Source organism: Papaver somniferum, chromosome 5 (assembly GCF_003573695.1).
Source record: "Papaver somniferum cultivar HN1 chromosome 5, ASM357369v1, whole genome shotgun sequence".
NCBI lineage: Eukaryota > Viridiplantae > Streptophyta > Magnoliopsida > Ranunculales > Papaveraceae > Papaver > Papaver somniferum.
This window is the reverse complement of record NC_039362.1, coordinates 128,350,890-128,373,998: the sequence shown is the minus strand read 5'-3', so window position 1 is coordinate 128,373,998 and position 23,109 is coordinate 128,350,890.

Genomic DNA, 23,109 nt, shown 5'->3' with positions numbered 1-23,109 from the left:
AATAAGTTCAAGCAAGCTACACTAGATTTTGGAGATATCAATGAAGTTGTTGCTATTCAAAACAATAACAAAGAAGAAGAAGATAAGGAGGAATGGGAAGCCAGAGTTATTGGAAAAATCATCATCGAAGGAAGAATGAGCTATGACATGGTTGAAAAAGGCATTACATTTACTTGGGCTTTTCTCACCCTGGAGAATCTAAAAATAATAGAGGTGGAACCAAACCTAATGATATTTAAGTTCAATCAATGGGATCTTCTCAACAAAGTAATTTATGAACGGCCTTGGAGTATAAACAAGCATCTTCTGGTTATACATGATTATATCCCAGGAATGGTTTACACAGAGAAACATTGAGGTTTTCAACTCTTCTGGATTCAACTGAAATACTTATTACTAGAGCACATGAATGTTACTTCAGTCACTAAAATTGGTCAGGTCATGGGAGAAGTTGTGGCTATAGAACCAAAAGATGCTATTCCTGTGGGGGGAGTTCCTGTGAAGGTCTGTGTCAATGTTGATCTCTCAATGCCTCTAAGAAGGGGTGTGAAATGTTCTACCAATGCAGGAGTCACTAAGTGGAAACAATTATTCTTTGAGCATCAACCCAAGAGCATATGTACTGATTTTTGTATAATTTAATCACTCAAACGATGTTTACAAGGATGCGGCAAATTTCTTGAAGAAGGCGCATGAGAAACCTTACTTTATTGGGAAGTTTAATAACATTCGAAAAAAAAATTCGGTTGTAGCTGTTAATAATGAAACTGTTTCCATTAAGACTCATGCACTGAAAAAGAATCATAAGAAGTTTGTTAAATCTAATGTCTTTATTACACCAAAAGATGGTGAACCTATCAACTTGGACTCTTTGGTCAAAGATGAACAAGTTCCCAATGAAGAAGATAACAGACTTGGCAAACGACACAGGGTTGGTGAAGCGACATCCAATATTACTCATTCAGCTGAGACTTCGTCACACAACAGCGTTATGATTCCATTCACGGCCCCAACAATTGCTCAAGTGATCACAACTGGAGATAGTCAGATGTCGCCTTCACAAAAGGGGAATCAGGTTTTAATCTTAATCTGCTTGACTTTTATATTTCTTTTAATTACTCAACTTCAAAATTTTCTTTCACGTAGGTTTTTGGTTTCTGTATGCGCATTTATTAGTTTCTTTCCAATTCTTATTAGTTTTAGCACTCAATTTCATCAGCTCAGTCTTTTCCTGATACGCTTCAGTGCATGCATTTATTGCCATTATAGGGGTTACATAAAATTTTCCAACTGCTTTGGTTATAGTTTTTTTTTTAGTTTCATTTCTCTTCTTTTTCTTTTACACTACAATTTTCTTCCTCATAACGATATGAAGTTAATATCTTGGAATGTCCAAGGTCTTAAAACCACTGCCACTAGAGATCATCTGTCTGATCTAATTAGATCCCAGAACCCAGACATCATCTTCCTTTGTGAAACAAAAATTCCTAAAGATAAAAGCCGACCTCTCATATCTCATTTCCAATACCCTAACCAATCTTTTATCGATCCTATAGGTTTATCTGGAGGTCTTCTGATCCTTTGGAAAGATGGGTTCACTTGTGAGCTTTGTGATTCTAGTTACAACATGTTTAATCTTATTGTGCAGCATGATCCTAGTCGCCCTGAATATTTGCTTACTTGCATGCATGGTTACCCTGACTTCGACAGGAAACAAGAACAATGGAAGTACATTGAACAAATAAGTAAAAATCATAATGGTCCTTGGATCCTAATAGGTGATTTAAATTTTCATCTTCATGATAATACAACTAGAACCTCTTCCTCCTCTGATGGGTTTGTTAATAATATTGTTAATACTTGTGGTTTAGAGGATATGGGTTATGAAGGGAAGGATTATACTTGGTCTAATAACAACTTAGGAACTGGAACTAGAAGGTCTAGGATTGACATGGCCTTAGGGAATATTAATGGGTATATTATTTATATGTCCCTACTTTTGACACCCAATAAATATATCCTTATACAACAATAAACATGTCCCTACTTTTTAATAACCTTATCCATTTAAAATTAGATTCCCTTAATACCCCCACTCATATAATATTTTTCTTTATTTCAAAATACAACAAATTTCTTCCTCTATCACTTCACCACCACCACTAGCACCACCACCACCAACATTCTACTACCATTCCACCACCATCGTTCAACAACCACCATCACCACTAATATTCTACCACCACTCCTTCACCACCACCATTACACCACCAGCCCTCCACCACCACTAGTTTGTCGTCGCCATCACCACTAGTCCGCCGCCACCGCCACCACCACCACTGGTTCAGATATTTTTGTATCAACGACAGTAGTTGATCCAAATAAAAATAGAACCAACAGTAGAAGTTGATCCGATTTAGGGGATCAACAGTAGAAGTTGATCCAATTTAGGGGATCAACAATGGTATTTGACCCCCTAAATTGGATCAACAATGAAAGTTGATTCATGCAAATGGAGTGAACTTGGCGTGAATCAAACACGCATCATCTGAAATGGAGTCAGTCATGCTACCATTGCACCACAAGTTCAACATTGGAAGAAATTTACATGATTGAAACTACAAGCATGATTTAAAATACAAGCATGATTATACTTATCCAAGGAAATATTGTCAACAATAGGAGTTGAAAGGATCAACAACAATAGTTGATCCAATAAAAAACTGGGTCAACAACAAGAAATGATCCAATAAATGGATCAACAACCGTAGTTGATCCCATAAAAAATTGGGTCAACAACAAGAGTTGATCCTATAAATGGATCAACAACCGTAGTTGATCCCATAAAAAATTGGGTCAACAACAACAATTGATCCCATAAAAACATATAAACAACACCAATTGATCATCACATGTAGCTTCATAAACAACAGTAGCTTCATCTCCTTCATTGCAGTAACCACCAACAGAACCATCAACCACCATTTATAATCCATAACAACAACCGCCACCGTCTTCTATGAAGCTTCAACACCAATTCGAACCACCACCACCGTTTCCACCAGGACCACCACCACCGCTTTCATTATCATCATTACTTCTCTCTTCATAATTCTATATTCCTTGTAATTCCTACACATTCATCTATTCATTTTAATCACAATCCATTAGAAGCATCAGCAACTTCAGATTCGAACACACCCATTACGTTTCAGCAACAACAAGTTCATTATCTCCAACATATCCTATTGATTCACATACCATAACCATCTCGAAAATCAATTTTAACGTAGCATCTCTCAGATCCCCTTTTCTTAATCGAATCGAACCACCAAATCGTTCGCAGATGTTGCTCAAAACTTGATTTCAAAACCTAAAAAAATCAGATCTCGTTTTCCTTGGATATGATTTTAAAAATTGATTATAGAGAAAATAAGGTTTCATATGTTGCTGATACATCTCGATCATCAGCAGGGAAGGTAGGAGAATTTGCAAAGGTGGTGACGATGGAGGTGCTGCTGGTGGTGGTGGAGCAATGGAGATGATGGTTCGCTAATGAAGAAGAAGAAGAAGTAAGTAGGGATAGATATAGGGCAAATTTGGAAGAAATAAAATCCTTATTGGACCCCTGATAGGCTTATAGATAGAGAGGGACATATTTATTGTGTGATAAGGATATTTGTAAAGTCTATCAAAAGTAGGGACAAATATTCAATTACCACAATATTAATTGGAATCTAAATTATCCTAATTCTAAGGTTATGCATTTAACTCAAGTTGGGAGTGATCACACTCCTATAATGCTTTTATCTGATGCTAGTGTTCCTCATTGTTGGAAACCATTTAAGTTTTTCCTTACTTGGTTAAGTGATGCCACCTGCACTTCTGTCATTGAAAAAGCTTGGAGCATAGATATCACAGGTTCTCCAGGGTATCAGCTTGTCAATAAACTCCATTCAGCAAGGAAAGAGCTCTCTTTATGGAATAAGAATCACTTTGGTAATATTCATCAAAAAGTGGATGATTTGCAACAACAACTTGAAGTTTTACAAGCTCATCCACCTACTATTTGATAACAGTAATCAAATTCTAAGTATCAACAAGGATCTACAGAAGTGGCATAAGAATAAGAGTGACTTTTATCTTCAAAAATCAAGGGATCAGTTTATAAAAGACATGGACAATAATAGCAAGTATTTTCATTCTAAGATCAACAAAAGAAGAAGGAGGAACAACATTGATTCTTTACAGGATCATAATAACAATTGGCTTCACACAAGACAGGATATATCAGTTCATCTTACTTCTCATTTTAAGGAAATAAGTACTTCAATTTATGTCAGTCTCAATGAAGATCTATTCATGGTACTTCCCTCTATTATTACAGATGAAGATAACTTTCAGCTCACAGCTATTCCTTCACATCAAGAGATTTATGATACTCTTAAGATCATGGAAAACTGGAGTGCACCAGATCCAGAAGGTTTTCAGGATGGATTTTACAAGATCCAGTGGAGCATTGTTGGAGATGATGTCTGTCAGATGGTTATTATATTTTTTCAAACAAAGCATATACTAAGACACATTAACAAGACCTATATCTCACTTATTCCTAAGAAGAAAAAGCATTCTTGTGCTACAGATTACAGGCCAATTGGGCTATGTGAAAAAACGGGGGTCTAACAACACCACCCAATATTTCGCTTAGCAATCTGTATGGACTAACTCCGAAATACTTTTCTAGAGAATCAACTTGAAAAAGCGGGGGTCTAACAACACCACCCAATATTTCGCTTAGCAATATGTATGGACTAACTCCGAAATACTTTGCTAGAGAATCAACTAGACAGTCAGACTCAATCTAGAAAAAAGTATCTCAAGGAGTTAATATCTCTCTCTTGATTTGATTTTTACTCAAGCTAAAAACAATAGCGAGTCTTTATCAAATACGAGGAATACTTGGACGGTACCAAAGACCAATGTCCAAGGATCAATCAATATCAATCAACAACCAAAGGTTGGATTTCCAATTGATGATCACGAACGCACAACCTGTATTATTTCAATTATATAAAATATAATGCGGAAAAGAAATAACACAGACACCAGAAATTTTGTTAGCGAGGAAACCGCAAATGCAGAAAAACCCCGGGACACAGTCCAGATTGAATACACACTGTATTAAGCCGCTACAGACACTAGCCTACTGCAAACTAACTTCGGACTGGACTATAGTTGAACCCCAATCAGTCTCCCACCGATCCAAGGTACAGTTGTACTCCTACGCCTCTGATCCCAGCAGGATGCTGCGCACTTGATTCCCTTAGTTGATCTCACCCACAAACAAGAGTTGTTGTAACTCAAAATCACAGACTTGATAATAAACAGATTTGTCTCACACAGAAAAGTCTATAAAAGTATAAATCTGTCTCCCACAGATAAACCCTAGGTTTTGTTCCGTCTTTTGATATGAAATCAAGGTGAACAGGAACCAATTGATAATCCGGTCTTATATTCCCGAAGAACAGCCTAGATTAATCAATCACCTCTCTACAATCCTTCCTGACTACACAAGCGGATTGTCGAGGAATCACAAATAGTGAGACGAAGATGTTTGTGACTTCTTTATCTTGCCTATCGGAGAACTCTCACGATCTCAATCCAATCAATCGATTGTACTCGTACGATAGAAGATGCAAGAGCAGATCACACAACTACGATAAAGTAGTATCATTCTGGCTTCACAATCCCAATGAAGTCTTTAAGTCGTTAACCTGATTGTAGAGAAGAAAATCAAAGGTTAATGGAGATTGACTCTAGAGGGCGCACTAGTAGTACATAGACGTGTGGGGATTAGTTTTGCACAATGCTAGATGTCTCCTTTATATAGCCTTCAAATCAGGGCTTAGTTACAAAGCAATCCTTATTCACCGTTAGATGAAAACCCGATTTATATTCAAGCTAATATTTCTCAACCGTTAGATCAAAAACTTAGCTTGTCACACACACTTGGGTAGACGTTTACTGGGTTCGTGAAAGCCATGCCCAAACGTGTACGCGTATGTTGGTTCAACATAGTAACCCAAAAGGTTAACCATATGAGCATTTCATATTAACCTTGTTCTTCTTCACCATAACTAGTTCAATTGACTCAAATGAACTAGTTAAAGAGTTGTTCAATTGCTATGAGATCTTATGTAACTACACAAGACACAATTGAAACAAAGGTGATTCGATTCGATTGAATCGCCTCATGAACATTATAGCCACGGTTTGCATAAAGCATTCCTTAGTAATTTAATGTTTCATGTTCAGAGCACATCTTTAGATCATAACCTCTTGATTTCACAAATAAGTTCGCGGACTTAAGTTAATCGATTGAGTTTTCCAAACTCAGCAGAAATTCTCGGAAGAGAACTTCCACCAGTTTGTGGACTGGGTTCGCAGACTGAGTTCGCGGACTTAGCACACAAACTAGTTTTGGAAAATCCATTAGAAATTCTCGGTCGAGAACTTCCGACAGTTCGCGGACTTGGCAAGCCAATTCCACAATCCTCCTGATTTCTCTTGATCAACAAAGTTTGAAAACTTCGGTTCAAGGAATACATGGTTATGTAATCTAAACTCTCATTTCAATCTTGAGACATTCTCAGAGGACGCTATGTAGTCGTTATTCACAGACCGATTCACGTCAGAGCAATTCTCAAAGTGATTGAAACTTTTCATGACTTTCGTCACTAGGTGAAGATAAACTTGATCAAAGCAAAACGCTTTACCAAAACACGATTTCGAGATAAAAAATAAGCAATGAATGCTCAGCTCGAAATGTCAAATGTGTATGATCTAGTCTATATAGCATACGACTTTTGTCTCATAAGAAGTAGGAGATAGAAGAGATAGACTTTTGAGTGATAGATAAGTTCAAGTCTCCACATAACTTTTTGTTGATGAACTTCCACGGTTCCTTGTACAGATCTTCGTCGTTGTATGATGAATCTCCATGAAGTCCTTGAGCTCAACTACACTTTTTTATCCTAGTCCGAGACTTAGCTATGTAGGCTAGAAATCAAGACTTATAGTTTTGATCACTAATCATTGACAAACATGCTTGAGATAACAACACATGCGAGGTTGACCGAGCTATGCTCTAACAATCTCCCTTTTTGTCAATTTTAGTGACAAAACTATTAATACATATGGAATACAAAAAAGATAAACTTTAGTGGCTCCTATTCCATAGTTTAATCTTCAACATTCCTTGAAATATTCGTCCTTCCAAGTACTCCAATGATCCCAAAGGTTGTAAGTTTAGCACCATCGTTGTTGAAGATCCGTAACTATAACAATGAAAGAAATCGAGATTCTCGATCATTATTATACAGTGTCATAGTATTATTATATAACATCAAAGTCCAATTGTATCACGACTTTAACAATAATACTATGGTGATATGTATCACTCCCCCTTAGTCAATACTCCATCTCGATTATGGAAACCACTCCCCCTTACACAATGATCCGAAAACCATATGTATTTTTAGTGTGAACTACAATATTTCTCCCCCTTTTTGTCAATAAAATTGGCAAAGGTACAAGAATGGGATCATAATGAAATTTAGACAAGAGACATTTCATGACCAAAAGAAAAATACATACCAACTTAATTTAGATGCAATCTAATAGCCGAAGCTAACAACATTCATCAAGGAGTTTTAAGATACAAGATAGCCCCTATAAAATTCCACAGCCGCACTCCCCGCAAGATATTACCATTAAGCACAAGTTCAAAAGAACTCTCCCCCATTTGATGTCATTCCCAAGAGAACAACAAGAGCGACCTTAATTTCGAAAGAAAAGAAGGATTTTTTATTGGACACCAAAAACCATAGGAATGATTTTCTATATCCAAAGCTCAACCAAATTAACCACAAGTAAACCCATGATTAATTCAATTGGAATACACAACTAAATCAAACCACAAAAGGGATAAATTTAATTGAAAGTGCTTAACATAAGTAAACTCACAGAGCTACAACTAATTCAATCACACGGAGATGACTAACTTAACCGTTCAAATACTCAACATAAGGAAAACCTTACGTAATATATGACTACATTAACCAAAGAACATGATAGTGTAACCTTTCATATACTCCACACAAGAACTTGTGGAATATATGATAACTCAACTAGATTAATTACAAGAGAACCTATAATTAATCTAATTGGAATACAAACAACCAAACTAATCACCGAAGTAATCAATTTAATTATTTTCGGCTCAACATAAGAGAACTTATGGAACCCCGACTAAGTTCATCATAGAATATGACAACCTTAACCGTACATGTACTAAACATAAGAAATAAGACTTATGGAGTACTAACTAAATAACCAAACTAGTTGATTAATTTAGTTCCTAATGCTCGACATATAGCATCTTATGGAACAACCAACAAAGCCAAGGTAAATCGACTGAGTTGTAAGGTGCTCAACATAAGACACATAATGGAGCCTTCACGGTAAAACATAATAAAATGGATCAATGAAGATCAATACCGTGGATAACATACAAGGAGCTATTCTATTTTCCATCATAACGACATAATATACTTTATCCTTGTTGAACAAAAGATTTTATCCTATTTTCCATCAAATACATGATTGCATAGGCATAACTTTTGTATATGTCAAAAGCCCATTCGTCCTTTCATCAATACGATTACCGATTCATAAACGACTTTACTTTTGACCACAATATGGGACCTTCAAGTTCACGGACGTAAACAATACATGTCCCATAAAAATATTCCAATATCACAAACCATTAAAATACTGCAATAAGCATCATCCTCCAAATATTTTTAGAATTTAATAACCAATAAACCTAAAAAATAACATAAGAAGATGAAAACAAAAATAGCTATGTGTAGTCACAATCATCGCTATTCAAAGCACTAGTTATTCTTCCAACTAATCTAAAAGAAGACATACTAGGCAAACAACTAGAACCAAGATCAGACGAAACGCTAAATCCTGTCTGCAACCAGGGATTGAACAAGAACGAGTTCCTCAGTTTCCTTCCTTAGTTCGTCTTTTAGGTAGTCTAGATTCCGTGTTGCGATACCAAGTTGTTCGTGAACGACCTTAAAGTCTCAAAGAAGATTTCCTACCAATTGTGAAGAAATCTGAACTGGCAGTTTGTCTTCGTTTTCATGATCAAGAGCATGAAAGTATGAGATATCAATAGGACATAGCTCAACATCATCAACCTTGTTGCTTCCCTTCATTGTGCACCAAAAAAACTTATAGAAAATCTTTTTGCACCTTTGGAACACAATATATATATATATAAGGAATTCCTTCAAACCCTTGGAAACATGACGTTCGTGAGGGTTGGTGCGTGTACTAGAGAAACATGCCTATGATAGACCAGGAAGCCCAAAAAAATAGATGTTGAGGAGCAAACGGAATAAAGTAACAACGAATGCAGTACAATCCTGACAGCTTTCTCAGGACGAAAAATCCTGAGAATCAAGAGCATCCCTTTTTAACAGGACAAAAATTAAAAAGAGATGCAACATGAACATGTCAGGGTGTAATAAGATGAGCATCTTGCTCATCATTGTTTACTTCTTCTTTTTCCTTTCCATCGGTATTTAACAAACTACCTGGTTTAGTTGAAGAAGTATTATCAAGAGAAGATTTAGAAGTACCTGGGTTAACAGCATTCCATGTTTTCTTGATATTCCGTCTTAGTCTGTTTATGTGAATCTTCATATCAGAGACTCGATTGTTGACATGTAAGAAGTCTGAATTGGAAGTCCTGGATTCACAGTCCTTTTTGAGAGAATTAGAGGAACCTGACCTTTTCTTCCTTCTGTTACTTTTTCTCTTTTCAGACTGATTTAACAGATCCGTTAGACTTTTTCCATTCTTTTTTCTTCCTTTGAAGAAATCCTTCGAAGGAACATGGCAAGGATCAAATTTATCACACTTCATCCCTTGATAGCGAAAGTCCTTGATTATGCCAATCTGTGATACAGGTTTAACAACTTCTTTAGACATCCACGAAAGAATGTTACGAAGTTTTTCATTACTTTTCCGAAGACGACACCTTTTCTCAGAGTGTCCTTTGTTCTCGCAGAAATAGCAGTGAAAGGATTTATATTCAGTGATTCTCTTACTAGCAGACTTTGTTGGAGTAGAATCCTTGTTCTTGCAAGCTGACATAGGTTTTTCACATGAAGTATTATTAACGGCTCTAACAAAGTTGATCTTACCTGTGCGTGGAATGTTTATACCTTTATATCCCAGACCACGTGTATCACGATGTTCTTTACATGCTCCAAGCATAGATGATAGCTTTGTAGAGCTAGTTTTGAATCTCTTCAGATTTTCCTCCAGAGATTTTACCTTCTCAAGCGCAGCCGCAAGTTCAGTTTTCAAGGATTTTTCTTTGGTAAGAAACTGATGTTCTTTGTCCTTGAACCATTTACGCTGAGATTCATATCTTGCTTCAGTTTCGTCAAGCCTTTCTTTTAACACACCGAGGTTACGAAGAACATTATCGCATTCAGTTTTTTTTAGCGTACCTCTTCTTCATGATCTTTAACGGTAGATTGTAATAGTTTGTATCCACCATCATAACCCTTGAAGAGTTTTCTCAATTTTTTGTTTTCTTGACAGAGAGGACCCATGAATTTTCTCAGGGAAGCATTTGTCTTTGTTCCTTTTAATTCACGATTAAACAACATGATGTATTGAGAAACTTCCTCATCAACGCTCTGTTCTTCTTCTGAATCACTGTCATCTAAAAGATCATCCAACTGTTTATCAAGAGATTTTTTCCAGTTGAATGCAGATTCGGCAGAAGGAGAGGAGGAGGAGTTTTTCTCAAAGGTTTCAGATCTCTGAAGCTTATCTGAATAACCTTGAACTAATGTTGCGTTATCAGAGATAATACTCTTGTCCATAGAGTCAGATCGCTACAAACACAGACTGATGAGGTCTTAAATGTGTTTGCCTGCTCTGATACCAATTGAAAAAGCGGGGGTCTAACAACACCACCCAATATTTCGCTTAGCAATCTGTATGGAATAATTCCGAAATACTTTGCTAGAGAATCAACTAGACAATCAGACTCAATCTAGATAAAAGTATCTCAAGGAGTCAATATCTCTCTCTTGATTTGATTTTTACTCAAGCTAAAAACAATAGCGAGTCTTTATCAAATACAAGGAATACTTGGACGGTACCAAAAACCAATGTCCAAGGATCAATCAATATCAATCAACAACCAAAGGTTGGATTTCCAATTGATGATCACGAACGCACAACCTGTATTATTTCAGATATATAAATATAATGCAGAAAAGAAATAAAACAGACACCGGAAATTTTGTTAACGAGAAAACCGCAAATGCAGAAAAACCCCGGGACCTAGTCCAGATTGAATACAAACTGTATTAAGCCGCTACATACACTAGCCAACTGCAAGCTAACTTCGGACTGGACTGTAGTTGAACCCCAATCAGTCTCCTACCGATCCAAGGTACAGTTGTACTCCTACTCCTCTGATCCCAGCAGGATACTGCGTACTTGATTCGCTTAGCTGATCTCACCCACAACCAAGAGTTGTTGTAACCCAAAATCACAGAGTTGATAATAAACAGATCTGTCTCACACAGAAAAGTCTATAAAAGGATAAATCTGTCTCCCACAGATAAACCCTAGGTTTTGTTCCGTCTTTTGATATGAAATCAAGGTGAACAGGAACCAATTGATAATCCGGTCTTATATTCCCTAAGAACAGCCTAGATTAATCAATCACATCTCTACAATCCTTCCTAACTACACAGGCGGAGTGTCTAGGAATCACAAACAGTGAGACGAAGATTTTTGTGACTTCTTTATCTTGCCTATCGGAGAACTCGCACGATCTCAAGACAATCAATCGATTGTACTCGTACGATAGAAGATGCAAGATCAGATCACACAACCACGATAAAGTAGTATCGATCTGGCTTCACAATCCCAATGAAGTCTTTAAGTCGTTAACCTGATTTTAGAGAAGAAAATAAAAGGTTAATGGAGATCGACTCTAGCGGGCGCACTAGTAGCATACAGACGTGTGGGGATTAGTTTCGCATAATGCTAGATATCTCCTTTATATAGCCTTCAAATCAGGGTTTTGCCTTAGTTACAAATCAATCCTTATTCACCGTTAGATGAAAACCTGATTTAGATTCAAGCTAATATTTCTCAACCGTTAGATCGAAAACTTAGCTTGTCACACATACTTTGGTAGACGTTTACTGGGTTCGTGAAAACCATGCCCAAACGTGTACATGTATGTTGGTTCAACATAGTAACCCAAAAGGTTAACCATATGAGCATTTCATATTAACCTTGTTCTTCTTCACCATAACTAGTTCAATTGACTCAAATGAACTAGTTAAAGAGTTGTTCAATTTTCTATGATATCTTATGTAACTACACAAGACACAAACGAGTTTTGGAAAATCCAGCAGAAATTCTCGGTCGAGAACTTCCGACAGTTCGCGGACTTGGCAAGCCAATTCCACAATCCTCCCGATTTCTCTTGATCAACAAAGTTTGAAAAATTCGGTTCAAGGAATACATGGTTATGTAATCTAAACTCTCATTTCAATCATTGAGACATTCTCAGGAGCTGTTATTCACAGATCGATTCACGTCAGAGCAATTCTCAAAGTGATTGAAACTTTTCATGACTTTCGTCACTAGGTGAAGATAAACTTGATCAATGCGAAATTCTTTACCAACACACGATTTCGAGATAAAAGATAAACAATGAATGCTCAGCTCAAAATGTCAAATGTGTATGATTTAGTCTATATAGCATACGACTTTTGTCTCATAAGAAGTAGGAGATAGAAGAGATAGACTTTTGAGTGATAGATAAGATCAAGTATCCACATACCTTTTTGTTGATGAAGTTCCACGGTTCCTTGTATAGATCTTCGTCGTTGTATGATGAATCGCCATGAAGTCCTTGAGCTCAACTACACTTTTCTATCCTAGTCCGAGACTTAGCTATATAGGCTAGAAATCAAGACTTATAGTTTTGATAACTAACATTGAAAAACATGCTTGAGATAGCAACGCATGCGAGGTTGACCAAGCTATGCTCTAACAGAGTGAATCTTATATCAGAAGAGAAGATTCTCAAGCATAAACAAACTAGGTGCAATCAAAGTTCAACCACCGTTAGTCAATCAAATCAATCGAAAATACAAGATAAACCGCAATTATCTAGTTTCCCACCAACGGTACTAATAGAGCGTATCAATCCCAAAGAAGACTTTAAACTGAACGGACGTAAGAGATTTCGCCTAATTAGGTTACTCTCCTCTCCGAATAGGCGGCTTCACCAGTAACAACACGACCGAGGAAGTTTGTTGTCACGAAGGATTAGTTTGCAAGAAATGTAAACTTCAAGTATTTATAGACAAGGTAGTTTGGACACCAAGGAATTTCCAAAACCAAAAATATTCTCAAGATATGCAATATAATTCCAAAATCGGTTTCCATAATTCCTGAAAATGCTCTGTCCAAAATAATGACCGAAAATTTCTATAGAAAATCTTTAACTAGTAAATGCACATTACTAATTCTCATTTTCCTAAAAATAAAATTAAGACCTTAATTAAAAGATTCTTAACTTATTTATGTTTCGATCCTGGGATTTTCTTCCTTTAGCTATTAAGGAATAACTTTAAAAAATTAAAGATAAACATTACTGCCTGTGTTCAAAGTGTGTCGACATACTTACTTTGTAAGTACTCTTTCATACTTACAACCTTGAAACCGATTTTCCACACTTCCAAACAAGTTTAGAATTGGTTCATCTGACTTTCAAGAACTATGTGATTGATCAAGAACACTCAATCACAAATCATGGGTTTAATGATTCTACCAAAATAAGTTTCGGTTCTACCTCCATGTGAGTACTGTGCATAGTCACAATAGCTTTCCAAAATTCGGTTGACTAGGTACTAGGATCGGTTCCCCACATATATATGGTATCTAACTTATATGTGTTGCACATGTCCATAGGATCGGTTCCGCTTTGCCTAAAAACGTGTTGCACATGTCCATAGGATCAGTTCCCTTTTCTGCTACAAACTTGCTGCACCTCATACAAGGATCGATTCCCCTTTGTGATATGTTGCACCTCTTACTAGGATCGGTTCCCCTTTACCCATATTCGGTCATACACAAATCACAAACCATCTCAGGTGATTACTTAAGATCGGTTTCACTAATAAAAGTCATACCAATACATAAGTCAGTCCTTTGTTAATAGTTTTACCAAAAAAAAAACAAGTCATGAGCGGTTATACTAAATCACACATATTGGTTGTTCACAAGATATGCAATGAATAACAATACCAATAACGCATGGCGATTTCCTTTTCGAGTCATAAACAGGTTTATGAACTTACTTCCTTAGAACACATGTAAAACATTGTTTCCTAGGATGAAATCCTCACCTCATACCCATACATAATCACAATAGCATTTAAACGATTATGTCGATGTCTTATCTACAAAGTTTAATGGTTAAGCAATAAACCTCGTATTGTATTCCTTAATACTATGTCTATCTAGAGTGTTCATGCTTCGCAGTTTTGTTTTCAATATGCACGACTTGAAATATACGTTAGGGAATGAAACAATTCAAGTCAAATATCACTAGACTCAAGTGGAAGGATGATATTGTCGTTGTATCTTCTTACTTCTTCACTTCTTCAAGTCTTCGCAATACTTGTAATGTCTCAGATCCTAATACTTTCGAGCTAACCTATACGAAGTTGACTCTAGTACATAATCAAGCGACTCTTAAAATGAGTTTTGATTCACTAAAATATGACGACCAAACTTGGCATACCAACGCTCGGTAGGTTCAACCGAGCTATGTTCTAACGATCTCCCCCTTTGTCAATTTTAGTGCAAAAATCTTACAATCATTTGGATAAACAAATTACAAGATTTCATTACACATACGCTTGATTCCCGAATTCAACAACATAATAACCTGTATACATTCAATCCTTAAATGCTGTTGTTGACATTATAATAGAAAGTCTAATACTCCCCCTAAAGGTGAGATAGGTAGATTTTGTCAATCCACACGTCTTTGTTATACCAATTAATATGATATGTTACTCCCCCTTAGTCTATGCTTTCACTCTTTCGTTAGATAAACGTTTAAGCATAATTGTCCTTTTCCTTAGTGATACCAATCAATATAAAATCAATGCCAGTATCACTTGTTTACTCCATATATTTCTCCCATTTTTTGTCACAAATTTACAAAGAAACGGGAAAATAAAGGACAACACGAAAAGAATCTTACAAATCTCAAAATAGACTTGCAAACCTATAGAGTTAAGCACGAGGGTTCCACACACCATTTTTGATAACCAATATCAAATCCGAAACTACAAAGTAATTTTTTTTGATATGTTATCAAGGAAACAATTGCCCGAAGCAATTTTCCCAATTTAGTTTAGCAAACAAAAAATCAACTAAGAAACTTAGTCCTTTTGCTAAACTGATTGTACAAATACAATCACTTCATCCTATAAGACCAAAATAAAGATAACTCTATTTCTCTCATCAGGTTCTAATTATCCATATAACTTAAACCTTTAAATTTTAAACAAGACAAGTACTAGGTTAGTTAACTAGCATTTCTTGTTAAGGCATTCGATTAGACTTGAATAATCGAAACCTCCACTTTTATAAGTTTAACTAAGATAAACTTAGCTTCTCTTATCCGAAATAGAATTGGACTAAACAATCTATCCCGTAGACTTTTTCTTTCGTTAAGCCATAAATAATTCATACAAACCAAAATAAATCAACTTGCATAATTATTCACCTCAACCGGAAGCAATTGAAACAACATAGACATTATAGCACCGCAATTGCACCAAAATTTTATAAGCCTAAACAATTGATATCACACAATAAAGCAAGATAACAATAGTTTTTCTTAGTCGGAACCAATTGAACCACACACACATCCATACACACATAATGGAATAAATCATTTATTGTACCGAAATTTTGTTAAGCAAAAGCAAAATATATATGAAATAAAATCAAGCTTTTCTTAAACAGGAAAACGATTAAATAACAACATTGTTACCTCAAATTTCGCATCCGCTTCTCCAATATGTTTGCATCTTCTTCCAGGGAGAATTGATATCGAAATATCATTATGTTGTCATCCTTATGCAAAACAAAAGAATAACAACAACCAACCTTTACCAGAGAAAGGTTGAAAACCGGTTTTTAACTATTGCAAGCAAAAGTTGAAAACCACCGAAACACATATGTTTTTATGCTAAACCAAAACCGATTCAACATATTGTTTCTACCAGAATCCCTCATGATACTTTGATAAATCCTACCAGCATTAGCTAGAACTTAATCCTCTATCTTGTGGGGAAATGAATTGCAAAAACAACACAAAAAAAATGATGTCATTCCGAGTTTGGACGAAAACGTTATGGGCAAAACAGTTTTACACTTCTTCGTATGGGGACCTCTCACTAGGATCGGTTCCCCATGTTGTACCTATCACTAGGATCGGTACCCCGAGTGTTATTTGTGACGGATCACAACACTAAACTGTTTTTGACATAACTTTTGCATTCGATGTCCGAATTCAATGAATTTTGGCTCGTTTTAACCGTAAAAACAAGAGATACACATATATGATCAGTAGATATCAACATCATAAACTCACAATTACGGTTTCTATCAAAACCTCAAATATAGATAGAGAAAGTATGAGTATAGAAGAAAAGAAATCTCCTAAAGATGTTAATTAGTCATACAATAACCGAGAGATCATGTGCTCAGTGTTTCATGTGCTTCCTCACCTTTAAAAGGATTGAGCACTAAGGTGAGCATGCACATTCTAACACAACTAGGTTGCGTTGAGTTGATCCGTGTCTTGTTCGTCACGAGTGATTAAGACCGAATCATCATTCTTTACCTCTTGCTTGGTTTGTTTTCTCTTGTTCCATCTCTTGTTTTTCCTTCTTTGACTTGTGATGAAGAGTGTCATAATCACAACGTTGACTAGTACAAGAGATTTCAGACATAATGTCTTTCTTTAGTCTTTTAAGAAAACTCTTATAATTATTATCACCAACAATTAACAAAGAGTCATTCTTGTGACTAAATTTTGGTCCCTTCTTGGATATGGAGGACTTCGGGACCCATTTAGAGTTGGGTTTCACAGGAGCAGATTTCTCCTTCATACCATTAGGATCATCGTCCTTTTGAATATTTTGTGAAATACCCTTTCTCCAATTTGGAACATCAGAACTTGTTTTTGCATTTTAAAAAGTCATCTCTCTTTCTATAATTGGGTCTTTTATGAAACGACCTTGTCGAATGATATGCAAAATTTGAATTATCATTATAATAATTCTTTTTCCTAAACTTAGGACAATACCGATCTGAGTTCCTTTGGGGAGCAATCTTAGCCAATTCACTTGATACAAAAGAAAGTGTGTCTTTTAACTAACGAATATTGCATCCCCATTCCACATGCCCTTTATTACCACAATAACAACAATTCTTAGTAACATACGAAGTACGAGTATTAATGTTACCTTTTTGTGGATCCTCTTGCATTGGAGCTTGACGATTTTTCTTCTTCTTCTTCTTCTTCTTCTTCTTCTTCTTCTTCTTCTTCTTCTTCTTTGTTCAACTTTGTTGCTTTCTTGACATTAACAGAAGAACTCTCTTTGATTGTCGTTCTTGAAGAGTATGGTTGAACATGATTTTTAGGCTTGACTGGTTTTCCTTCTTTACGAGCATCTTTTACATCAGTGGAAGCCTCTGATTTTAGAAGAATTTGTAGCTTTAACAAATTTTACCTCTTTGCTAATACTTGAAGCATCTATTCCCTTATAGCCCAATCCTCGTGTATCACGATGATTTCTACTTGCTTATAACATTGAGGTTAGATTTTGTTTGAGCTAACACTGAACTTTTGAAGGTCCAAATTTTCTTCTTCTAATGTCTTGATTCTATCAAGAGCACTAGCTAGATCAGCCTTAAGACGTATTTCTCGTGAGAGATATTCTCTTTCTTTCTCCTCAAAGTTCTTTTGTTGAGAGTTAATCCTTGCATCAAATTCAACAAATTTCTCTTCCAACAAACGTACTTTTTCAAGAGACACATTACGATCTTTCTCAACTTGAGAAAGACTAGCAATACTTTGTCATTAAGACTCTGTATTTGTTGTGAGAATTTTTCTTTCAGCAAGTTATGCTCTTCATCGAGATTTTCATACTTTAAAGTTAAATCTCATTCTCTTTCAAGTGCTGAAAGAAGTTCATGAGAAAAAGTAAGAAATTGTTTGCTCAATTCCTTTAGTTCAGAAGTTTTTACACTTGATCTTTCATCAGAAATATCAAGCATAGAACTCAAAAAATTCTCGTCATCAAAAAGAGACTTTCAGAATCCAAATCATTGATTGCGAATACAGGGCTTAACTTAATCTCCTCTAGAGAACCTTCAGACTTATTCTCAGAAGAGAAAGTAGAACTTGATGAAGAATCCCATTTTAAACATCTCTTAAAATCAAAACTTCCAATGCCTTGTGATACGTTAACTGAGTCTTTCTTTAGCTTTCGCTCTCGCTTAACTTTATTTTGACTCATGTCTTATAGGTTGGATCGCACCAAACACAGATTGTTATATCTTTCGTGTTTGCCTGCTCTGATACCAATTGAAAAGGCGAGGGTACCCAGATATACCTCAAGCTAAAACTTTTCCTACCTATAAGTCCTTTCTCCGAAATTGATTGTCTATGGACTGAGTCGAGACAGTGCAACAAATCGGTTCACACTTCGTGTGATCATCTATGGATACGAGATCGAGACAATACAACAACGAAGTATGTTTACTTGATAAAAGGGTTCGGACTAGACCAAACACAATAGGATTTCTTATCAAGTAAATAGGAATTAACATTTGTGTAATTTACTTTAATTATAATAAAATAATTATAATGAGGAAATATAAAGTAAATAACATAACAATATTTTGTTAACGAGGAAGCCGCAACTGCAGAAAAACCCCGGGACCTTGTCCAGAATTGAATACTCTCAGGATTAAGTCGCTACATAAAATTAAACCAACTTCGTATAGTTGAGACCAAGCTACTAAACCTATAGTTCACCTAGTTCCGCCTGTATTCCCACGCTATGAATAAGTCACGTACTTGGAACAATTCCTTTGGTTCGTATTCCAAACAGTAAAGGAACAACATATCTGTTTGGTATCAACTCTCTTCAACCAAGTGATGTGAGTTCGACAAAGGCTCTTATGTTTATATCAATATACTCCTTCGTCAGGTTCTTAGATCTATCATATGTTCAACTACCAAAGGTAATTGTTAAGATTTTGCAATCAATACTTTTAATCACAAAGAATTGTATTGATGCCGATCTACACAACTAGTCAATCCAATCTACCACAAGGATAAACCGATTATAGTTGGATCCTCTATACCGAAATAAGTATTGTGCACACCAAAGATTATGAACCCCAAATCATAAATCTTCAATATCTTATTGCTCTTCATATCTTCTTAGATCCTCAATAAACACCTGCATACAACAACTTGAATCTCTTGTGATCAATCACACACAGAATGGAGTCTGTTAACAATGGATTATCACAAGATCGTCTTTGGCACTAACAACAGTATAAAGATCCCTGTCGAAACTTCGATCTAGTTTGAGTGAATCTTATATCAGAAGAGAAGATTCTCAAGCATAAACAAACTAGATACGATCAAAGTTCAACCACCGTTAGTCAATCAAATCAATCGAAAACACAAGATAAACCGCAATTATCTAGTTTCCCACCAATGGTACTAATAGAGCTTATCAATCCCAAAGAATACTTTAAACTGAGCGTCTGTAAGAGATTTCGCCTAATTAGGTTACTCTCCTCTCCGAATAGGCGGCTTCACCAGTAACAACACAACCGAGGAAGTTTGTTGTCACGAAGGATTAGTTTGCTAGAAATGTAAACTTCAAGTATTTACAGACAAAGAAGTTTGGACACCAAGGAATATCCAAAACCGAAAATATTATCAAGATATGCAATATAATTCCAAATTCGGTTTCCATAATTCCTGGAAATGCTCTGTCCAAAATAATGACCGAAAATCTCTTTGGAAAATCTTTAACTAGTAAATGCACATTACTAATTCTCATTTTCCTAAAATAAAATTAAGACCTTAATTAAAAGATTTTTAACTTATTTATGTTTCGATCCTGGGATTTTCTTCTTTAGCTATTAAGGAATAACTTTGAATAATTAAAGATAAACATTATTGCCTCTGTTAAAAGTGTGTCGACATCCTTACTTTGTAAGTCCTCTTTCATACTTACAACCTTGAAACCGATTTGCCACACTTCCAAACAAGTTTAGAATTGGTTCATCTAGCTTTCAAGAACCATGTGATTGATCAAGAACGCTCAATCACAAATCATGGGTTTAACGGTTCTACCAAAACAAGTTTCGGTTCTACCTCCATGTGAGTATTGTTCATAGTCACACTAGCTTTCCAAAATTCGGTTGACTAGGTACTAGGATCGGTTCCCCACATATATATGGTATCTAACTTATATGTGTTGCACATGTCCATAGGATCGGTTCCCCTTTGCCTAAAAACGTGATGCACATGTCCATAGGATCGGTTTCTTTTTCTGCTACCAACTTGATGCACCTCATACAAGGATCGATTCCCCTTTGTGATCTGTCGCACCTCTTACTAGGATCGGTTCCCCTTTACCAAGATTCGGTCATACACAAATCACAAACTCGATCATACCATCTCAGGTGATTACTTAAGATCGGTTTCACTAATAAAAGTCATACCAATACATAAGTCAGGCCTTTGTAAATAGTTTTACCAAAACAAAAACAAGTCATGAGCGGTTATACTAAATCACACATATTGGTTGTTCACAAGATATGCAATGAATAACAATACGAATAACGCCTGACGATTTCCTTTTCGAGTCATAAACAGGTTTATGAACTTAGTTCCTTAGAACACATGTAAAACATTGTTTCCTAGGATGAAATCCTCACCTCATACCCATACATAATCACAATATCATTTAAACGATTATGTCGATGTCTTATCTACAAATTTTAATGGTTAAGCAATAAACCTCGTATTGTATTCCTTAATACCATATCTATCTAGAGTGTTCATGCTTCGCAGTTTTGTTTTTAATATGCACGACTTGAAAGATACGTTAGGGAATGAAACAATTCAAGTCAAATATCACTAAACTCAAGTGGAAGGATGATGTTGTCATTGTATCTTCTTACTTCTTCACTTCTTCAAGTCTTCGCAATACTTGTAATGTCTCATATCCTAATACTTTCAAGCTAACCTATACGAAGTTGACTCTAGTATATAATCAAGCGACTCTTAAAATGAGTATTGATTCACTAAAATATGACAACCAAACTTGACATACCAACGCTCTGTGGGTTCAATCGAGCTATGCTCTAACAGTTGGTAACAATATTTTTGAGAGTCTTCTTAAAAGACTAAGGAAAGACATCTTAATGTCTAAAGTCTCTTGTACGGATGAATGTTGTGTTATTGACACTCTTCATCACAATTCAAAGAAGAGAAACAAAATATGGATCAAGAGAAAACAAACCAAGCAAGAGGTCAAGAATGATGATTCCGTCTTAGTCACTCGTGACGAACAAGACTAGGCTCAACTCAACACAACCTAGTTGTGTTAGAATGTGTATGATCACCTTTGTGCTCAATCTTTTGAAAGGTTAGGAAGCACATGAAAAATGAGCACATGACCTCTCGGTTATTATATGACTAATTAACATCTTCAAGGAGATTTTTCTCTTCAAGACTCATACCTTCTCTATCTATATTTTATATTTTGATCGAAACGGTAATTTTGAGTTCATAGTGTTGATATCTACAGGTCATTTATGTGTAGCTCTTTTTCATACGGTTTAACCGAGCCAAAAATCACTGAATTCGGACATCGTATGCAAAAGTTATGACTAAAACAGTTTTGCGTATGAATTCGTGTTAGGATCTGTCACAACCTAATCACATGGATCGGTCAAAACCTTTACATGTGACTTGGTATCACCGGTCCCTACCTAGTCCTTACAAAAGGAGTGTAAAACTTTTTTGCTCATAACTTCTTCGTCCAAACTTGGAATGACCTCATTCTTTTTGCGTTATTTTTGTAATTAAGATTCCTACAAGATTGAGGTAATTGCAATACTTTATTTTCTGTTGAATATTTATGGTGTATTGCATTTGATTTTATGAGATAAACCATTGTGTTTCAGTCTCATATATTGGCTCATTTCCTTATGGTTAGTGACTTTTGAGTATAACCCATCTTTGGATCATATCTTCGTGATTGCTATATCAAAATTATAAGAAAGTTGTGATGGTGTATCTCATATGTAAGTCACACATACTAATGTTTGTTTATGTTCTATAAACTAAATATTTGGTATACATATGAATACTCTAGATATATGAGATAATTGTTGGTTTCATTAACCTTAATATTCAATCTCATATGGATATAACCCTTATGATTTGTGTGGCTTTTTGATATAGGGGGATTAAGTTCTATCCCATGTTGGTAGGCTTTATCAAAGGTTCATAAGGTGTTCCGATTGAAACTCATATGTGAAAAGCCACAAAATGTTGAATCAATTTGTGTTTACATGAGTTTTGTTTAGCATAACATATGTTTTTCGGGTTTTTAACTTTTACATGAGTTTCATATGTTCTACCTCAGGACTATTGGATACTGAGGGAACTAAGTAGCTCCGGGAGTCTGCTTGGTCTCAGCTATACGAAGTTGGTATTAGATTTTGTATAGCATATTAATTCTGAGAGTATTCAAAACTGGACTAGGTCCCGGGGGTTTTCTTCATTCGCGGTTTCCTCGTTAACAAAATCTTGGTGTGTCTTTTACTTTGATTTCCGCATTATAATTGTTT